We start from the raw sequence: 23304 nt of genomic DNA, 5'->3' as shown, positions 1-23304 counted from the left end.
GATCCCCACCGACACCAGGAAGACCGTCACCCACGCCCTCGTCACCAGCCGCTTGGACTACGGGAACACTCTGTACGCCGGCATCACCACCAAGCTGCAGAGGAAACTCCAACGGATCCAGAACGCTGCCGCACGACTCATCCTGGACATACCCCGCCACCACCACATCTCCGTACACCTAAAAAGACTCCATTGGCTCCCAGTCAACAAGAGGATCACCTTCAGACTCCTCACCCACGCACACAAAGCCCTTCACAACCTCGGACCCAAACTCATCAACAACCGCGTCTCCTTCTACACTCCTCCGCGCACTCTACGCTTGACCGGACAGGCCCTGGCAGCCGTACCCCGCATCCGCAAAGCCACCGCCGGAGGAAGATCCTTCTCTTTCCTGGCAGCGAAGACCTGGAACTCTCTGCCCAGCCACCTTCGCGCCATAACTGATCACCTCTCCTTCAGAAAGCAGCTCAAGACCTGGCTCTTCGAGCACTGACCCCCCCCCCACCAGCGCCTTGAGACCCTTGATGGGTGAGTAGCACGCTTTATAAATACGAATGACTGATTGATTGATTGATTGATTGACTTTCTTGAGACCTGCAACAAGTATCCCCACCAGGATCTTAACATCTCCATTGAGGTGGGAAATGGGGCTGTAGCTGCCACACATAAGGGGGTCCTTACCCATTTTGGGCAGTACTACTATAGAGGCTCTGTTGGATAATGGATGAAGAGAGCCTGTTTGTGTGGCCCCACAGAAGGCCTCATAGAGGGTTTCCACCAAATACTCTCCCGCCCATTTATAGAATTCCGTCGGATACCGTCCTCGCCGGGTGCCTTATGATATGGCAGACTGGCAATAGCCTGCCTGATTTCTTCTTTGCTAATGTCTCCTAGTAGAGCCCTACCTTCCTCCGATAAGCATGGTAAGTTCGCCTTCTCCAGAAATGCAGATAATTTAACCTGATCTACCGCCACCTCCGAAGCATAAAGGGTCCGATAGAAGTGACCAAACTCATTGGCAATTTCTTGGGGATGTGTAATAAGTGAATCATGTGTGTTGTATAGAGCCGGAATAGCCAATGTCGCCTCTCTTTGGCGGAGCTGCGCAGCTAATAGGCAGCCTGCTTTCTCCCCATGCTCATAATGTCGGCCCATAAGCCTCCGCAGGGCATATTCTGCATGTGATCTGTAAAGAGAGTTAAGCTCCATTTCAGCGTGCTCCAGTCGGCATCGGAGGGGTGTGGAGGGGGTCCGGGTATAGTCACATGTAGTTTGTAGGATACAGTCTTCCAGGGCTTTCTGCTGTTCACGCTTTTGTGCATCGGCAATCGCAGCATCTCTCATTAGCTGCCCCCTGATCGCCGCCTTAGCCACAGCCCAAAGCAATTGAGATGAGGCTACTGAGCCTTTGTTATTATGAAGATACTATGTGACATGAGATCTAAGCTGCTTTTTCCACTTTGGGGTGCGGTAGCGAGACATATTAAGGATTAAGGCGCCATGGTTTCCGAGTCGTAGAGATAGTAAAACCGGGGAGTGGTCCAACAAGGCTGCAGGAAGAATCTCAGACTCACTAACGGCTTGTAAGAGCCGATACGAAATTAGGAAGTAGTCCAGTCTGGATTGGGTCCCATGTACTGGTGACATAAAAGTGTAATTTCTGTCGGTAGGGTGCAAGAGACATCAGTAATCCTGCAGGCCGTAGTCAGAAAGGATGTCCCTCCAGGAGGGATCTGTCTGCATTGTTACCCACATCACTTCCGCTTGATCTATCTAGAATAGCATCTGGTGCTAGGTTCCAGTCCCCACCCAAAAGGTATTGAGAAACACCAATCTCTGTCAGTATTCTGTTAAGACAGAGAAAGAAGGAGCATTTAGAGCCCATGGGGGCAGAAATAGATCCCACGCGTACTGTGGAGGAGCCCAATACTAACTTGACAAGGACATAGCGTCCTTCTGGATCGCACCATGTCTTAAGAACTCTAAACGGTAATGATCGACGAATGAGAATCGCCACACCGCACCTACGTCCTGTGCCCTGCATGCCATCTTGCGCCGATGGCGCTCTGCTGTGGAGCACCCGACCCACCCAATCCCTATGCAGCTTGTCTGATTCTAAGGAGGATAAGTGGGTTTCCTGCAAGAGAGCGATATCAGTGTTTTTGGATCTGAGATAAGGCAGAATTTTTTGTCGCTTAATGTAGTGTGTCACGCCATGGACATTCCAGGAAAGATCCTTTAGTGGTGCAGCGGAGCCCATTGAGAAATATCAATGGTTCAGCTGTGGAGCGATGCAAAATCTCAGAATGGGAAGTATTCTAACTGGAGGGGCTATAGGGGGGGTAATACGGGACTCCGGACAGGAGTACTATGATGAGGGGCAATCAAGGGAGGGGGAAGAATGATTTATGGAGGATCCCCGGCTGAAGAATATCAGGAAATAGGTAGTAGAGGGAAAGGAAAAGCGATGAAATAAAATAACCAACACCAATAATGAGAGAAAGAGAGGAAAGCAATAAATATGAAGAGAAGAGAAAAATGAAAAATGAAAAAGAGAGGAGGGGGGGGGGCAGATCCACAGGTATAGCTAACAAAGAAGGGACCCAGACCTCGTGCCCCCATAAGTAGGGAAATAAGATAAGAAGAGGGAAACACAGAACACAGAGCTATATCTGTGAAAGATAAGGAAAAGGTCCTCACCTCCGTAGTGCTGTTAAACCGGGGGTCTGTGCGACATGGTCCATGCACCGAGCTATCGTGGAGGGACGGGGGAGAACGAGAAGAGGTATGTGATTCATTTATATGTGCTGTCTATTAACTGCTGGGGGGGAGTGACACTTGGCGTTAGGTCCATAGATGATGGAGGATCTTGGATGAAAGGTAAGGAAGAGGGTGGGGTGGGGCTTCCACTATGTATAGCAAGGTCCAATGGGTAGTAAAATGATGTGGACAGGCAACGAGCACCTGTTTAGGGGGCGAAACAACCCGAATGAGCTGGGACTGGGGTAGCCAAGGTTAGCAAAAACCCAGTGAATTGAGAGAAGTGAGCATGTGGGTCTATCTCTGATCAAGAAATCATGACAAAACAAGGTAACCACACTCAATACGTGTCCCCCTGGGGACCACTCATGAACAATCCTGGAAACAAATGTAGCAGTCCCCAGTAATAGCACTAGAACATTACCATCACTCTGAAACATTAATGCCGTAGCTTGTGAATCCCCCAACCCGCCCTCCCCCAACAGTTAAAGAAATGCAAGAAAGGTCCACAGCCAGAACTCTTAGCTGTCCGTCATGGAGGGCCTCCCCAGAAGGCTCCACTTCTAGTTGATCCACAGAGGTGGTGTGGTAACATCAGGTATGGTCAGTGGTTGATGGCTTCAAGGGAGAACAGGACTTGCCTCTACCCTGGTCTTGGGTATGTGCGAACACCCTTCCCCTCTTCTGCGAAACAACATGAGGTTGAGAGAAGAAAGGGGGAACCAGGCCCAAGGGCACATGAGTGCAGTCCATGGGGCGTTGGGCGATGTCATCCAAGAATGAGCTAAGGCTTGTGGGTTCCAAGAAATCCCTCGATTTGCCGGTGTGCGTGATCCACATACGCGCTGGTTCAAATAGTCCAAATTTAATGTCCAGCTTGCAGAGTTGAGGCTGGAGAGCCAGAAACGCCTTAAGCTTTTCATTCGTGATCCTGGAGAAATCCGCTGCCACTCTGACCTCCTGATCCTCCAGCAAGATTGGACCCTGACACCGTGCCTTCAGAAGGACCAGTCTGGCCTGCTTGTGCCAGAGAAAACACATGATGATCGGGTGGGGTTGCCCTGAGGATATGGAGCGAGGAGGGCCGACCCGGTGTACTCTCGGCAGCGAAAAAAGGTCAGTCCGGTAAGCTATGTGAGCAAACTTTGAAGGAATGCTTTGATATCAGTGCCTTCCTTTCGTTCTCGTATGCCACAGAAATAGACGTTGTCTCTTCTGCTCCGGTCCTCAAGATCTGTGAGCTTTTCTCATAGGGTCTGTAACTCTTAATCGTGCTCCGGCAGCATCCCGATGTGGTCCTCCACATTTGTGAGGCGTTGATCCAAATCCGCTACCTTCTCACTGAAGCAGGCTATGTCCATCCTCATAAAAGCAGAGGCTGCAGATAGATCTGTAATCTTCAAGTCCATTGCCTCAAGGCACCGTCCAACTGCTGTAATCTCCTGTAAAATACGGTCAAGTGGCATCCAGTGCTCGAGGGTCAGCTGGTACGGTCGTTGGGCTGGAGAGGGTCTGTTGGGCAGCCATGACTTTCGGCTGGGCTATGGCCTCTGAAAAGAGAAATTGGCGGGAGAGCATACCAGAGGGTTTTCCACTGGACATTACCTCTAAGGATGAAGTATTCTGGGATGTTCAGGCAAAATTCTCTTGCGGTGGAGTTATGCCTCCAACCTGTGAGCCAAGGTGCCTGCTCGGCAGTGGTGAGGGGCTTCAAAACATATTCTACTATAAAGTGACCGGCATAGCTGATGAATTTCCTTTTAGGGACGGTATCTTTGGGAATCCAGGGATAATTGACCCCCCCCCAGTGGGAAGTGAGTGATTTGACTTCTCCGTGGGAATACGAGAGGTGCGGATGTTACAGGCCTTGTCTTCCCATCCCGCTATGCTCTGTTAGGGGATGAATCCCAGCCTTGCGTGGGTTCACAGGTCTGTCCGTGGATGAAGTATAAGTTGCGCCTTGCCCTCTTGCTCTTTTCGCCCGAGCCTATGCATCTAGACCGTCTGATGGCATGCCACCCACATGAAACCGAGCTCCTGGTCCCTTCTAGGTTGTGGCTGCGGTACAGCTCCTGTGGTTGGGAAGGGCCTCTCCCCTCCCCGGGGCCCTCTATCAGACAACGTGGGGTATGGGGGATCAGTCTCCTGCCACTCTTCCGTGATGCAGACTGCCCAGCTAAGTTTGCCCATGTACTGGGTGCATAGTTTGAGGGAGGTGGGGGGTATGCCACTCACCAGATCATTGTTCCTATACTTCTTCCATGCAGCAATATGGGGGTAAAGAACCAAATCCGGGGTTGAGGCACAACTGCTTGTGCAACCAGCCCTGGTGTTGTCCAAAGAGTCTTGGGTGGCGATGGTGGGCCCCAGGGTGCTCAGGAGCTAGTTTTTATGGAGGGCAAGTGAGACTCCACACCTCATAACTCCTCGCAGTCTTTCTACTTCCTTCTCCCCCTTTCTGGGCACTCCATTAACTGAAGGGGCCCTCCCCATGCAAACTCCGTGGGGGTCATTACAACATTGGCGGTAAAAGCCGCTTACCGCCGTGCAGAAGACCGCCAATACACCGCCGCGGCCGCGGAATTCCACCACAGCTATTATGACACACATCTCAGAATCTGACGAAATTCAGACACCCACACAAGTCCGCCACACCAAAGGTCAGTGATAAACTGGCGAAAACAAATCCTCCACCGTCACGCCAACAGAAACACGCCCATGCTATTACGACCCACAAATCCACGCAGTGGTCTTTCAACCGCGGTATTCCATTGGCGGTACACACCGCCGCACTCAAAATACACACACATCTCCAAAACACCGCCACATTGGACAATTCAAAATACACACACCTGATACACATACAAACACCACTCCCACACACCCAACACAATATAAAACACACACCCACATCACCCACAAACCCCTACGACCAAAAAATAGAGACGAAGGTGACAGAGAGAGCACAGCAATAGACAACCCCACCACACAGAGGCACACGGCACCATCACCGACACAACATCCACGCACAAAACACCCCACACCACTACACATCACCACACTCATCACCACATACACCACCCCACACATCACCTACACCACCCAATGGCATGCCAAAGACACCCCAGGTTTTCGGAGGAGGAGCTCAGGGTCATGGTGGAGGAAATCGTACGGGTAGAGCCACAGATGCTCGGATCACTGGTGCAGCACACCTCTATAGCTAGGAAGATGGAGCTATGGTGAAGAATCGTGGACAGGGTCCACGCAGTGGGACAGCACCCAAGAAATCGTGAGGACATCAGGAAGAGGTGGAACGACCTACGGGGGAAGGTGTGTTCCGCGGTCTCCAGGCACAACATCGCGGTTCAGCGGACTGGCGGCAGACCCCCACCTCCTCCCCCACAACTCACAACATGGGAGGAGCAGGTCTTGACCATTATGAATCCTGAGGGCCTCGGAGGAGTCGGTGGAGGAATGGACCCTGGTAAGTCAAATCTTAACTATCATATCCCCCACCCTACCTGCATGCTATCACACACCCCCACCCTCACCTCCTCCCCTATCACTCCAACTCCTCACTAATGTACTAATAACACAAACCACACATCCCAACACCAAGCCCTGCATGAAACAACAAAGCATGGACACCCATCACTAAAGCATGCCCACTGCACATACCCATAACAACCCCTAACCATCATCACACAAGCCCCCACACAGGAATGCTAGCACTGGGGTACACGCTCACCCACCCATTGCACACCATGACACACACAGATGCAATAATCATGCTTTTATACCCCTGCAGGACCACTACCTAACGTCACCAGACAGGAGGGTCCAGACATCTCTACCCCACCCACAGAAGAGGCCCACAGTGATGACAGCAGCTCTGGCCAACTGGATCCAGATAACCAGCCCGGACCATCGAGGGCCTCGGGACAGTCAGTTCCCCTCGCACAGGCACAGCCCAACACTGACCTTCCACCCTCTGGAAACACCAGTACAGCACCCACCCAGCGGGCCCATACCTCCGTCCCCAGGACACGTCAATCAGCTGTGTGTCCACCACTACAGGGAACCCAGGATAACCCACCACTCCAACAATAACAGGGACCTGGGGGCAGTGGTAGTGGGCACACAGTCCAGGGGACGGAGGCCCAGGAACACAGGGGAACTGGGAGGGCTGCTGTGTGACAGGGGCGGACAGGCCAAGGGAACCCACTCTCTACGAGGCCCTCTCCTCCAGCATGGGAGCATACCACCACTCCCAGGAGACGATGGCTACGATCCTGGCCAAGTTTCAGGAGACCCAGCGCCTGCAGGAGGAACAGTATTTGGGGTTCAGGGAGGAACTCAGAACCATCAGCTCCGCCCTGGGCACCATCGTAGGGGTGCTGAAGGACATACAGAACACCATGAGGGACACCGTGGCACTCCAAGGGGCCCCTGACACTAGCCTGGACGCTGAACTGCCCACCACCTCCGCTGGCGCTAGTGGACAGGATGCCCCGCCACAGGACCACCACATCAGAACCCCACCCCCTGCAGACAGAGAACCACCCCACAAACGGTCCCTGAGATCCAGGAACAGGACAGAGCACGATGGCAAGACCCCCGCCAAGAAATGAGACCACCCTGATTGTCAACCCACTGTCCCACTTTGTAACCCTGTCCATATTGGAACTGCCCCAGCTCCACTTCCTATGTCCATATGGGCAGTGCACCTGTGAGACTAATAGACTGGACTCTGCCATGGACATTCCTCCACCATCACCCATCACCATTTTACCACCCCCACCAATAATTAGCACTTCAATAAAACCCTTGAACCACAAAACAATCTGGAGTCAGTCTGTGATTTTGAAAATGTGTATTAGCTATGACAATGACAAAATCCGTTCTCAATAGTAATGTCAACATACCTATGTCACACATCACAAGTCCATGAAGGATGCAAGCAGATGACACACGTTGGTAACCACACCTGTGAAACCGTAATGGAAATGTACAGCTCAGTTACCAAATACTGCTTGAAATTAACAGACAGGATAGAGGTAGAAGTGTGAAAGTAAATGTATTAGTAAAGAAAGTGTTCTCACCTGTGTGCCACTGGAAATATTGCTGTATGACTGAGTTCCTGTTGTCAATGTCTTCTTCCTCTGCTTCCTCCTCATCACTGTCCACAGGCTCCACAGCTGCCACAACACCGTCATCTGGACCATCCTCCTGCAGAAAAGGCACCTGGCGTCACAAAGCAAGATTGTGAAGCATAGAGCAGGCGATGATGATCTGGCACACCTTCCTTGGTGAGTAGACTAGGGAACCACCTGTCATATGGAGGCACCTGAACCTGGCCTTCAGGAGGCCGAAGGTGCGTTCGATCACCCTCCTAGTCCGCCCATGGGCCTCACTGTAGCGTTCCTCTGCCCTGGTCCTGGGATTCCTCACTGGGGTCAATAGCCATGACAGGTTGGAGTAACCAGAGTCCCATAATAGCCACACCCGGTGCCCCTGGAGTTGACCCATCACATAAGGGATGCTGCTATTCCGCAGGATGTAGGCGTCATGCACTGAGCCAGGGAACACAGCATTTACCTGCGAGATGTACTGGTCTGCCAAACATACCATCTGTATATTCATCGAATGATAACTCTTCTGGTTCATGTACACCTGTTCACTCCTGTGGGGGGGGACCAGAGCTACATGGGTCCCATCAATGGCACCTATAATGTTAGGGATATGTCCCAGGGCATAGAAGTCACCTTTAACTGTAGCCAAATCCTCCACCTGAGGGAAAACGATGTAGCTCCTCATGTGTTTCAGCAGGGCAGACAACACTCTGGACAACACGTTGGAAAACATAGGCTGGGACATCCCTGATGCCATGGCCACTGTTGTTTGAAATGACCCACTTGCTGGGAAATGGAGCACTGATAGCACCTGCACTTGAGGGGGGATTCCTGTGGGATGGCGGATTGGTGACATAAGGTCTGGCTCCAACTGGGTACACAGTTCCTGGATTGTGGCACGGTTAAACCTGTAGGTGATGATTAAATGTCGCTCCTCCATTGTCAACAGGTCCACCAGCGGTCGGTACACCGGAGGATTCCGCCATCTCCTCACATGTCCCAGCTGACGGTGCCTAGGAAGGACAACAGCGACCACAGAGTCAAGCAATTCAGAGGTATGTACCCACAGCTACACAGAACACGAAACAAACTCCAAAAATGTGTCTGTCTGTGTGTTGAGTCCAGGCCTAGGTATGTGTGACGCAGTTGAAAATGAAGCCATGTGAGCCCCTGAAATGGCGGATGCCTGACCTCTAAAGTGGGACAATGGGATGTGAGGTAACTGCGCTGGCATTGTACACCGTCGCGGTAGGCGGTCGTTAACATTGGACCCTATGGGTCCCAGGAGCCAATGACGAAGTGTGCCGGCGGTGATGATACGCACCGCCGCAGACGTCACCGCCGTGGATGTGACCGCCATTTTCTATCTGTTCAATCACTCAATACCTGATCTTCGACAGGAGAGGACCTACACTGCAAGTGCTGCTGTGACCTCGGTCTGGGAGAGACAATGGCACGTGCGTCTGGGGAAAGGGCCCCTGCCTTCACTGCACAGGAGTTGGAGAAGCTCGTGGACGGGGTCCTCCCCCAGTACACGCTACTCTACAGTCCTCCAGACCAACAGGTGAGTACATAGGGTGCAAGTTGTATGGGCTATGCCTGGGTGGAGAGGGCTGGATGTAAGAAGGAAGGGGGCAGAGTTCTGCGAGCATGAAGGAGTGTGAATGCATGTGCCACATGGCAAGGGAAGGGATGTGGGCCACTCACTTCGACTGTGCAGTTGGTAATGACTTCTCTTCTTCCCCTGTACATGTCATGTAGGTCAGTGCCCACCAGAAGAAGGATATTTGGCGTGCCATCGCCAAGGACGTCCGGACCCTGGGGGTCCACCAGATACGGAGCACCCACTGCCGTAAAAGATGGGAGGACATTCGCAGCTGAAGCAAGAATATGGCGGAGGCTCAGCTGGGGATGGCCTTCCAACGTGGGAGGGGTGCCCGTCGCACCATGACCCCCCTGATGTTCCGGATCCTGGCGGTGGCCTACCCTGAGTTGGATGGGCGCATGAGGGCATCACAGCAGACACAAGGGGTGAGTACACTCTCATTCTGCTGACTTTGCGCGCAGTGGAGGGGTCTGGGTGGGGGCAGAGGGCTGTGGGTTTCCCTAGGCCAGGGTGAGTTCCGTATGCTAGGCCCCTCCGTAATGCAGGCCATGTGCCACTCCACCCCACTTCTGTAGAGTGCCAAGTACTGGTATACATGTCCCTGTGTCATCTATGTGTGCAGATGTCCACCATAGCCATGTAGGCCATATCCCAGGAACTGCATCTGTAGAGCCCAAGAGTGTGGCGTAGTGCAGGGGGCTGCTGTGTCTGTATTGTCCGCCAACGGTAGCGGTAAGCCATGCACTCAACCTGTCTTTCTTCTGTTTCCCCACCCCTTTTTGTGCTCTCCATGTTCTTTTGTGCATCAGCATCAGGTGGAGGTACAGTGGCACCGGACCACGAGGGGGCTGCATCCCACATGGCCATGGAGGGCCACACCATGGACTCAGAATACACCAGTGGGACGGAGGGCGAGGGGAGCTTCACGGCGGTCACAGGATCAGCAACCAGCGACACAGACTCGTCCTCCGATGGGACCTCCCTTGTGGTGGCGGCACCATCTGTGCACCCCACTTCTACAGGTACAGCAGCCACCCCCCCCACCAGCACCGCCCTCCCAGCAGCCCCTCAGCCTTCGCCCCGTGCCCGCTCACCCAGGAGGGTGGGCCCCAGGCACCTCAGCCCCTGCCACCCCTACTGCCCTCAGTGAGGAGGCCATTGACCTCCTCAGGTCACTCAGTGTTGGGCAGTCTACCATTGTGAATGCCATCCAGGGTGTAGAAAGGGAGTTGCAACACACTAATGCATTCCTGGAGGGCATTCATTCTGGTCAGGCTGCACATCATCGAACCCTGCAATCTCTGGCCTCAGCACTGATGGCAGCCATTGTCCCTGTGTCTAGCCTCCCCCCTCCAACTTCCTCCACCCAGACCCAATCCCCTGTACCTCAGCCTATCCCAAGCACACCATCAGACCAGCCTGCACACACCTCAACACACAAGGGCAGCTCAGGCAAACATAGGACCACACATCCCACAGGCACTCACACAAGCATCACCCACATACAGACACAGCAACATCCACTGCCTCCACTGCGTCCCCCTCCTCGTCGTCTCCCTCCTCCCTCCCAGTCTTGTCTACACTCTCACCTGCATGCACTACCACTACAGCCACTAGGACTCGCACCAGAACACCCAGCACCACACCCCGCTCACCTGCACTCACCACCCCCACTACCATTTACACGTCCCCGTGTCCTCTCCCAGTGTGTCTGTGACACCCCTCCCAAAGTACACAAACGCGGGCACACACACACCCAACATCCATCCACCTCACGACAGCCTCATGAGACCATGCACCTGCACCCAAATCATCAAAAGTTACACCTCCTACAACCACCTCCTCTTCCTCCACTCCCAGACCCCCTCCAGCTACCCGTCCCAGTGTTCGTCAGAAACTTTTCCTGAGCAACGTTGACCTCTTTCCCACCACCCCCCTCCAATTCATAGGTCCCCAAAAAATGTCTGGTACCAGTGGTGCCTGTTAGAGGTATGTGGAGTGCACCGAGCACCAGGGCAGCCAGTGTGACACGGAGCCAAAGCACAGCCAGTCCCCCCCGTGAAGCACCAAAAGTTGGACAGTGCCTGACGGGAGAGGGTGAAGACTCCTGCCGGCAAAGCCGCTCACAAGGGTCCCGGGGGGAGTGTCGAGTCAGCTGTGATTCCTCCCAAGGTGGGGAAGGGGCAGAAGAAAGCGCCAAAGTCTGGGAAGAGCAGCACGGCGGAGAAGGCCACCATCATCCCCGCTGCCCAGGACGCCACGGCCAGCCCCATCGTAACTGGTCAGGAGACCACCGCCAGAGTTAGTGCCCAGGAGGGCAGAACAATCGCAGCCCAATCGTCACTGGTCAGGAGACCACCGCCAGAGTCAGTGCCCAGGAGGGCAGCACAATCGTCACTGGTCAGGAGACAACCGCCAGAGTCAGTGCCCAGGAGGGCAGCACAATCGTCACAGGTCAGGACACCACCACCAGAGTCAGTGCCCAGGAGGGCCCCGGCAGCCACAGACTCGCTGGGCAATGCGGGACCGCCATGGCACACACCGCTGCACAGGTCAGAGGCAGCAAAGTCAAGCACCGCTGAACAGGGCAAAGACCGCCAAGGCAAGCACCACTGAACGGGTCAGAAACTGCAAAGTCAAGCACCGCTGAACAGGGCAAAGACCGCCATGGCAAGCACCGCTGAACAGGGCAAGCACCGCTGAACAGGGCAAAGACCGCCATGGCAAGCACCGCTGAACAGGTCAGAAACTGCAAAGTCAAGCACCGCTGAACAGGGCAAAGACCGCCATGGCAAGCACCGCTGAACAGGGCAAGCACTGCTGAACAGGACAAAGACCGCCATGGCAAGCACCGCTGAACAGGGCAAGCACCGCTGAACAGGGCAAAGACCGCCATGGCAAGCACAGCTGAACAGGGCAAGCACCGCTGAACAGGGCAAAGACCGCCATGGGAAGCACCGCTGAACAGGGCAAGCACCGCCAACTCAAGCATCGCTAGCCCATGTGCGGCAGGGGCAGTGATGGAACTGGGACTGTCACGGGGAGAGTGATGCACTCTGGGCACCAGTCCCCCTCCAGAACCAGTGGATAACAGCATCCACTACCTGAGTCCTTAACAGGATGAAGCACTCTGGGCACCAGTCCCCCTCCAGAACCAGTGGAGAACAGCATCCACTACCTGAGTCCTTAACAGGATGAAGCACTCTGAGCATCCACTACCTGAGTCCTTAACAGGATGAAGCACTCTGGGCACCAGTCCCCCTCCAGAACCAGTGGAGAACAGCATCCACTACCTGAGTCCTTAACAGGATGAAGCACTCTGGGCACCAGTCCCCCTCCAGAACCAGTGGAGACTGTTATCCACTTGAGAGTCTGTGGCTTTGCACTCCCCAGGATGGTACAGTGGAAAAACCACCGACTGCAAAGACTTGTGAGACTGTGGCTTTGCACTCCCCAGGATGGTACAGTGGGCAAACCACCCACTGCAAAGACTTGTGAGACTGTGGCTTTGCACTCCCCAGGATGGTACAGTGGGCAAACCACCCACTGCAAAGACTTGTGAGACTGTGGCTTTGCACTCCCCAGGATACATCAATGGGCATGGAGCCCCGTCGTGGATCTTGCGTGGTGCTGTAATCCGGCTGAGGTGGCCAGCCCTTACCTTCCCCCTGAGGTGCCTGTTGTATTTCTATCTGATGCCCCTGCAGTGTTCTCTCCGTTTCTGGACAGGTATCGTGTGTGGGCCTCGCCCATGCATTTTGAGCCCAGTTGTCCATGGACATTGAATGGTGCATACCTGCACTACTAATCGTGATGTATATTTTTGGAATGTGTATATATTTCTGTATATATTAGCTTACTGTATTTTGATACATTACAATGGTTGTACTCATTTCCTTTTGTCTTTGCATTCTTCCGGGGGGGTTGGGGGTTGTTACTGTGATGTTTGGAAATGCATTGGTGTGTGTGTTGTAGTGTGCGAGGGTTGGGGTGGGGGTGGGGGTGTTGCGTGTGTGTGTCCCTGACTTTTGCCTCCCCTATGTCGTAGGTGCAGTACTCACCGTTGTCTTCGGCGCCGGCGTTGCTGATGTTCGTAGAGGAGCAGGAACACTATCGCAGGGAGTATTTGGAGTTCCGGCTCCATGGTGCCCTCCTTCCTCGTGGAGTGTGTTAAGGTGAGCGTTTTCCCATTGAAATGGCTGTTTCCGCCGTGTTTTTATCCACGGTGATTCCGCCCAAGAAAAGGTGGCGGATTGGCCTGTTATAATACTGTGGGCGGTACTTTGTCTTCCGCCTGTCTGTTGGCAGTGACCGCCACGCTGCTAGTCTGTACCACCGTGGCGGTCGGTGTGTTAAAGTGGCTGTCTATGTTGGCGGTTTCCGCCACGGTCATAATTCCCTTTTTTTTCCACCGGCCTGTTTGCGGTATTACCGCCAATTTAACACCGTCCGCCAGGGTTGTAATGACCCCCCGTGTCTATGGGGGATGGGGGTCCATGACCCTTGTGAATCAGGATGCCGTTCTCTCACCTCTGCGAACGGGGGACAGCGATCCTCGTGGCTGCATTCCGCGCTCAGTTGCACTCCGGAACTGTGGTCATAATCAAGGCTGCAGCCTCGTTTGCCGATGCAATGTCTCCTTTGCGGTTCTGCCGACACTGGGCAGCAGCTTCCAGGCCCCCTGTGGTCTGTCACCTGGTCAGTGTGTACTGGGAGCCTCCGCAGTGCCCCCCTGCAGTCGGGGTCCCCCCATAGCCTCTGCCCCGTTTTGACGCACTGAGCTCCTCTTTTAGGCAGCCATGCGTTACGGCGACCAGACCACGCCCCCCATTTTTATGTCATTTTAAAGATAAACATATAACCTAGTTTTTATAAGTTGGTGTTGGATTTTTATTGTGTTTTACTTAATTACTGTTTTGTGATTTTTAAATGCTTTACACACTTGTCTCCTAATTTAAGCCTTGTTGCTCATTGCCAAGCTACCAAAGGTTGAGCTAGGTGCAATTTATTGAGACCTAACTGGACCTAAGTGGGGGTTAGTGGTCTATTGCTAGGCGTAGGTACTTACCTGCCCTTACCAATAATCCACTCTCCAACACACATAAATTCAGGATGCACCCCAATGTTAGAAGCAAAATGTACATCCATGGTTTATAACACTTTCGCATAGCACTGCAGCTGCTCTGCACTAGAAAGACGTAATGCCAACTGCATGAACTTCCTGACAGGATATACATGACCACTGTACTGTCTTCCATTCACCCGCACTCATTCCCACACATCCACCACTGTGCTGGTGCCATCGGTTTCAGCCAGCATGGACACACACTTACTCGTATGCACTCACTGATGGCACCCTAATGAGGTGCCCTGATACCTGGAAAGTGGATGCCTGTGTGTTTGCGAGCAAACCATCCTCATCCACCAACCAGCTTCAGCTATCCTGCTCCTCCATGAACCAAAGACTGCATCAACCTTTCTTTGGTTACTGGGTCACTAGTGGCTAGCCAAAGTTCTGGAGTCAAGGCGTGGGAAAGGAAAGTAAACAATTAATAAGAAGGCGCTCAGGCTCCTCACAGGAAGTTCACTCAGAGGTCTGAGGAGGGTCACCGGGGCCACTGTTAGACACTAAGGCATCCAGCCCAGGCAACCAATTCAATGTTACCAAATAGTTACCAGTTTAAGCATTTCCAGAACAGAGAGGTGTCATTTGTGCTTGCTAATGTGAGTCACCCTCAACACTTCAATATGCTCACATCAGCTTCATAGGCCCACATCTCCTTTACCAGGAGATGTCACATCTGGGGCACAAAGTCTCAAGTGAGCCCAGATGGTTACGATTTGAAGTGAAAAGTGTTCAGTGCTGTATCTCCACCAAAAGGATGTACATCAGGGATCCTCTGATCTGAATCATCCTGACCTTACAATCATTCACCAGCCAATTCCCAAGATGGTACCTCCTTGGACAGAGGCACTCGTTTGGTGTGTGATGACTTGAAAACACGGACCCTCCCGGACTCTCCTACAAAAGGATGTAAAACCCACACCACTCTGGGAGGCACAACGTCAAGCACATGATGACTTGAGTCTCACTAGACCATCCGGTTACACTTGGAACTTGGTTTCTGTACATTTCTGGAATACGGCAAACTTTCTAGTACTCAATAACTTCTAGTTGCACCAGACTTCCCAGTCACATACTTTGATGCAAGTTCATTCATGCCGTAAGTAGCCAAGTACAGCACAGCTCAGGCTGCACCCCCACCTCTGAGGGTTGCAACCAGTGAAAAGGGCATCACACACAATGAGCTTGCAGCTAAGGCTCACGCGAAAGAAATACAACACACTGGACAATAATCGGTCCCGCGGTGTCCCACACCGGGTGATCCTGTTCACACCAACAATACTTTTCATCATTTAGTGGTCTCCACGATGAAGGGCCTCTCACCTGAAATGCAGGCAGTCCTTGGCAAGCTCCACACCAGGCAGTTCTGTCCTCCAGGCACAATACTTAGGACATGCAAATGTCGCTACTGCCAGGGGAAGTCCAGCATGCAATGTAGACACAGAAGAGGGTACAGCTCTCCAGATACCTGTCATCTATGTGAGTTCCTCTCAGGAGGTCTTTGATGTCCCTGAGACCTCCTCAGAGAATAAGAGACAAACCAATCTGCCCTTGGAGAGTTACCCTTCAGGATGCTAAACAGCAGCAGTCAATCAGCCCTGGGCCAGTCTCTATGCAAGAAGGGGAGTGTGGATCCCCACCTCGGACAGTTCTCTTCCTTGACACAACAGATTCCTCAGGCAGTGTGCCCCGTGGTCCAGCAACACCGGTCTTGCACTGCTGTAAAGGTTACTCTGCCTTGCAGATGTTGAGTATCCCTAGTTATACTAGATGGTTCCTTTGAAGTTGGGATGGTTTAAAGGGTTCTCCTTTGAACTGCAGATGTCTCACCTAAATTTCTTCCCTGTCTGCCCTGAGGATCTGGAATGTAGATCTTTATCTTTAGTCGGGCCATGCCCTGTCTTCAAGAGCCCAAGTGTTAAAAACGTCTCCCCCCAATCCATATATCCAGGCCCCAAATACCAGAGTTCTGTCGTTCTGGATGCCCAAGTTCTATAGCGGTCACCTTGGGAATGCACAGTTATGCTCTACCCCCTGAACCATAGAATGAAGCCTAATTTACAAGGCACCAGGACCATTTCAGCACCTAAAAGTGCCCACGTCCCACCTTACCATCAGAAGTGGTTTGTCATCCTGATTCTAATGATACTAAACAACATAAGGTTGCTCCTCTGCAATCCACAATTGCAGCCAGACTTAATAAGTCTCATTCTCCCATGTTACCTTATGGATAGAGCAGCGCTCTTAGGTAGTGTGAACAAGCATGGGTGTTCGGCACCTCCTGGGTACATATCCCCTTGTGCACACCCATGCCCCCAAGGCACATGGGGCACTTTTGTTAAAGCCACCACAAAGGTATAAGTGTGTCAATATTGGCCTGTACTATCAGGCTCTGTTCCTATCTTAGACTACCCATGCACAAATGTGCACAAAGTGTCAAGTAATGCCAGCTCTAGTACCTATATAGGAAAACCACAAGGGTGAAAGTTGTACCTCTAGTCAAGTGATACTAGTTGCCACATGGAAAAAGCTGTGTATGCACACACTGGCAAGTTGTGCAGGTCTCATTTATGCGTCTGTCGCCCTAGTGCAAGTAGGCACCTCAAGGCCAGCTATACTAAGCTACCCTTATATATGAGCTCCTGCGTGCACATGGGTAAAGAGAGGCCCCCTGGGACTGGCTCACCACATGATCCGGTGTTCCTTTAACAAAGGTGTCCCTATTGGCAAGCTCTGCCCAGCTCAACATACATGAAATCTCCCAATCCTCCATCATGTAAGTGTGCACCCACTGGCCTGGTATGCCAGGCTCAGTACCTCTGAAAGCCTAACGTGGGGCCTGCCATGGTGGGACCTACACACATTGGTCAGCACCACCTCCCCACTAGTTGAGGACATACGCACGCACTTCCCCCCTGCCCATACAGGGGGACAGTGCTCATGACCCACAGCCACTAATAGAGGACCGTCCAACCGTTTTGGATGCTTCTGACCCATCCTTTAGGTAGGGGACACCCACATGGGGATGCTCCTCTTCCTAGAGTACACCTTTGTATCAGCACCCTGCCCTCCGCCTATCACCAGCCTCACTGTCGAAGCCCTACGGGGAGGCGTAAGGCAGCTCAGAGTTGGCCCCTGCATCAGGTCTGGCAGCCTGATGGCAGGTGCACTTCAGCCCCTGCAGGCCTCTTTCATAAGCCTAGGACTGGGTTAATGAGATCTTCTAAAGGGTGGCACATCCTCCCAGTAGCCAGGGCAGTACCCACTCAGGGTATGTGGTATACCTTTTTCACAGGGCCCTCCTGGGCACCTACCCCTTCACACCATAGGCAACAGGAGCTTCCACGTTTTCCACTGACAAATAGTGAGAATATGCCTGGAGCCCTAAGGACAAGCACAGAGTCTCAGCAAAGACTGGGAGAAAAAAGCTAAATGTTTCAAGAAAAGTCCTTCCACACAGCCATGTCCAACACGTATCTACTGTAATTTCTAAACTCTCTGGGTAGTTTGTCTAATTTCTTCTGTTGTATTACTATGTTGAATTCAAAGACCATTTTCGTAAAGCCACTAAAGTTTTCTTAGCATTAATTAGTGATTGATCATCAAGAATTTATTTTACTAAATTATCTATTTCTTTTCTAAGTCTTTTCACATGTTCCAAGGTGATATCGATACCTAGAACAATCAAGATGATACAAACGATTATTGCCCATGGAACGGAAACCCTCGCAGTACTTTGGGTCACCTGAAAAAACTGCAGTCTCACTCTTAACCTGCATCCCCAAGAGGATTAGTATTGGACTGTAAACGTTGTGTCATAAAATTATTATAGTAACGGGCTCAGTAGTGTATAGTATTGTACAGTATTGTATTTTTTTGTACAGTACAGTATTGTCTATTGGGATAGGTGTAAACCCAGAAAAAAGAGTATCCTTTTAAACATTTTTGTGTGTTTTGATCATTATTAGATAAGATTACCTTCCAAAACATATCAGAGAATAGAAGTATCTTAGTCAAAAAGATGACTAAAACAAATGTTTCTTTTAAAAAATGCCCTCACAGTAAAGACTGCACAGAAAGATCAGAAAGAAAAAAGGGACTCCCGGTATTCCCAAGGAACTAGGGCAATAAAGGCCATAAGCAAAACAATTTTCCAAAGGAAATCACTGGAGACTAGTTAGTACATTTGCAGGAATTATGATGTACAATGATCCTGCTATCACAATGAATTGCTCAGTACAATCATGAGTAAAATGACAATTCCACTGTATGAAAATATATTACAGGTGATGGCGCAGTAAGACTGCAAAATAAGTGACTATTTGAAAATAGCAAACAAACTTAATGCACATAATCACAAAGAATTCTTAATCATTGGAACAACAATTACACAATTGATCCTCCTAGAAAAAAAATTAAACATCAATGCAAAAGTTGTTAAGACAGAAAAGTCAACGTTAAGACCAATGGCAATTCTTATTTTCTTCATAGGCTGCTACAAATTCTGTCCTGAAGAAGACCCATTCAAAGGTTCAAAGGAGTCGAAAGGTAACCTTTTCAACCTTAACCATACTTGCATTGATGCCGGACTTTAAGAGATCTAACCAATTTATTTTTCATGTGGGTTCGTTCTACTTTGTATTTGATGTCCTGATGGTTAATGCATTTCTTGGTCATGCACACTGTATTGTTGTCTTTTTATCTGCACATTGTTCACTTATTTTCACTCACACTGCTTCCTCATCTGTAGCACTTTTACACATACTGGAATTGTCTTTCTCCTTATGTAATGCGCACAATGATTGAATGTAATTTTAGAGATTTACAGTGCATTCATTGTGACAGCAAGCACATTTAATGGGATATTCCGTGCGAATGTATTAAGGGCCATATTTATACTTTTTGTCGCACAACTGCGGCAACGCAGTTGTGCGTCAAAAATTTTAACGCCGGCTAACGCCATTCCAAAGCGCCATGCGGGCGCCTTATTTATTGAATGACGTTAGCCGGCGCAGCTGACTGGTGTGCGTCAAAAAAAATTACCCACACCAGGCAGCGCCGGCGTAGGGGACAATGGAGCTTGGGCGTCAAAAAATGGGGCAAGTCAGGTCTGAGGCAAAATATTGGCCTCAACCCGATTTGCGCCATTTCTTTTTACTCCCAACCCCCATTGAAATGACTCCTGTCTTGGCACAGACAGGAGTCATGCCCCCTTGCCCAATGGCCATGCCAAGGGGACTTATGTCCCCTGGGCATGGTCATTGGGCATAGTGGCATGTAGGGGGGCACAAATCAGGCCCCCCTATGCCACACAAAACAAAAAAATAAAATACTTACCTGAACTTACCTTAAGTTCCCTGGGATGGGTCCCTCCATCCTTGGGCGTCCTCCTGGGGTGGGCAAGGGTGGCAGGGGGTGTCCCTGGGGGCATGGGAGGGCACCTCTGGGCTCCTTCCGAGCCCACAGGTTCCTTAACGCCTGCCCTGACCAGGCGTTAAAAAATGACGCAAAAGCGGCTGGACGTCATTTTTTCAGGCCCGCCCACTCCTGTGCGTCATTTTTGCACGGGAGTTTAAATAAGGCGCACATGCCTTAGAGTCATTTTTTAGAAGGGAACGCCTACCTTGCATATCATTAACGCAAGGTAGGTGTCCACGCTAAAAAATGACACAAACTCCAAGATCTTTGGCGCTAGACGGGTCCAACGCCAAAGTATAAATATGGAGTTAGCTTTGCGTCGGATTTGCGTAAAAAAAACGACGCAAATCCGGCGCAAACAGAGTATAAATATGCCCCTAAATGTTTTTGAGCGATTCCCTGTGAAACATTGTTGTATGTACGTCCTTCATTATACTAGTTCCATTGGAATACAAGGTGCCCCGTTTTTTCCTCTTGACCTTTAAATTAAGGGCCTGATTTATATTTTTTTAGAGCCGCATGTGTCAATTTTTGATGCAAAAGCTGTGAAAACGTACAAAATATAATTGAATTTTGTAAGGCTTTGGACGCTTTTGCGTCAAAAAATGATGCAATGCGGCGCTAAAAAGTATAAATCAGACCCTAAGTCCGTTCTCCACTAATACAATCATTTTAGGGTGAAAAAGTTATTTGGATGAAACCTTGCTCTGACTCGCCTTTTGAGAATGCAGGTATTGACTGTTTTAGAATCAGCTTCAGGTCAAAATTCGAAATGGAAGATGTGTATTATTTTCATTTTTTCTCGTCAGGGAGTAACCACATTGACATTAATATGGAGAAAATCCGCGCAATGGTGCCCACGGGCTAGAGTTACTTGTCTGAAATAGTCTTTTCTGAGACCTCAGCCAATGAGAGTAGACAGCATGTACCAGGACGAAAAATAACCCTAGAAACCCAGCAAAATTAGAAGCATTGCTGTTCAAAGGGGCCTCTATGTAGGATTTGTGCGACTGACAGAAGAGACATGGCATTGTTTTTATTGTTCTTTGACTGACGTAAGTAGCACTGCTACAATGATAGAAGTCGTGTTTCAGATTTTAGTTCAGCTAAAGCTTCGTAGCATTATGTATGCCTTTAATAACCTCCTTCGCTGAATAGTTTATACCACTAGCAAGAAGAATCAGAAGAGTGTTCCTCGCACTGCTTCTGTCTTCCAGACACCTCCAAACAGACATACTTTTTACAAGGGTGCTGTTAAAATCCAAGTCAGAATCAAAACTAAATAATTGAACCCACATTGTATAACTGTAGAGAGTTTGGAAATTGTCTAAAAGCACCTCAGGAATTAAGGCCCTATTTTTAAAACCAAATGTAAACTGATTCCTTACTCTTTCAGTGCAACCTACATCTTTTTTCCAAGGGTCTGAAAGGGTAGCATTCTCTGTAGATTCCAGTGGAATTCACAAGATTAGGAAGCAAAGAACTGTCATGTTCCTTGAAATTATTGGGGTGTACCTATTAGACTTCCTAAAACCAGAGAGAAATTACGACCCCAGCCGTCTCTCACCTTTCCCACCGAGTTATACTCCAGTGGGTAATGGTGTTAGAAATCAAGCAAGAAAATCTTTGATCTGCAGATGATAATGGAATGCCCTGTCCTGAACCATTAAAAGGGTCGTCCTAGAACAGAAAGTCGGACCATGCACCAAATGAAAAATGTGTACCCATTAGAGAATCAGATTGCTTAAAAAACAGACCCATATTTGCAAATCGGAGCAGTTGTGAAGTAGTAAATACATGCTGTATACGTGTTTTGTAAGGTATTGGAGACTGCATGCATTTGTGTTTGCTGCATGCAATGTTTGTGGTAAGAGTAGAGAAATCAACAGTCAAAATCGATCCACCAGACCATAAAACAGACCCATAAAGAGCCAAAAAACAGTGCATAGATTGAACTATGAGACCAACCCGTGAGGCACTGCCAGACTGCCTTGCAGTATTTGACTCTGAAATCAGAACACACATAACTTGCTATTATGTATTACCCTTGATGACGCAGAAAAAGAAAGACTAACATATATTCATATATCATGTAACAAAATCGTATAAGGTAGTGTGAATTTAGCAAAGAAAAATAATGTGCGTGGGAAATTGTGCCCACGGGGTAGTTCGCCATTATTATAATCGTGCTTAATTAATCATGAAGAATTGACAACGTAGTAATCCGTCATAATTGCAAAATGTATTCCATGATTTTCTTGTTGAAACTGTTATATGCTTAGCTTAAATTTAGCAGAGGCTTTGGCCTAGTTGCCTGGTCTCGAATTTAATTGCGTGGTTTTCACTTGTATTAACAAAGACATATTATTTTACTTTAAGGTTGTATTTTTCCAGTAGAGATGACTAATACACTTATCTCAAGGTTTCGTGCTAGGCTGGTTTCATCCTCTTTGAAGCAAGGTCAGTTTCTGCAGGTACAGACAATAAAGGCACTAAGATAAAATTAATTGGCAAAACTTTGTTGCAACTTGTGTTCCAAGGCTCCAAGGACACCTTATGCATAAATGAGTACTAGGAGAAAGACACTTTATTCATTGGTCAAATTGAAGCCACCCTATGAGCCCTCCAATGGAAGACCCTGAATAATTTCGAATGTTTCTTACTTAAACCCACCGGACAAAGAGAAGTCAGCCATTTTCCTCAATGCCATTTTGAAGCCCGATTCAAGACGCCATTTTGAACGGACCTCTGATGCTTTCTCTGTCGCAGAGAAAGAGACTTTAAGAATTCTCACCCTAGAGACTTTAATTTTAATCTTGCCCCGCATTGCCCATGCAGTAACTTTTACCCTATTCTCCTTACTGTAGCAAGGAAACTTGCCCTTAACTTTGCCCCCCTTGAAATCTGCCCCATGCTGATCGAACCGGTACCTGAAGGACGAAGACTTTCTTGAATGCTGAGTGTATTTGGTAATTATGAAAGGATAATTGTATTATGCATTGTGTTTTCCTTCTTAGGTACCAACTGCTTATTTTGACAGGGCCTAAGCTAGAAGTTTTCTAAATTTGTGTTGACTAAATTTGTTTTGCATGAAGCCCCACATGCCAATGCTAATTAGAGGTTAGTTGAGGTATTCATCTGATGCACCGCACTAAATTGAAATCTTGTTATGCTGACCGATGTATGCAATTAGTCAAATTCAGTTACTCAAATTAGTGATTTGTAGTGCCATAACCGAGTGCATTATAATCCAGATTTTGCAT

Source organism: Pleurodeles waltl, chromosome 7, assembly GCF_031143425.1.
Source record: "Pleurodeles waltl isolate 20211129_DDA chromosome 7, aPleWal1.hap1.20221129, whole genome shotgun sequence".
NCBI lineage: Eukaryota > Metazoa > Chordata > Amphibia > Caudata > Salamandridae > Pleurodeles > Pleurodeles waltl.
The sequence above is the reverse complement of the archived record's forward strand: the minus strand, read 5'-3'. Positions refer to the sequence as shown.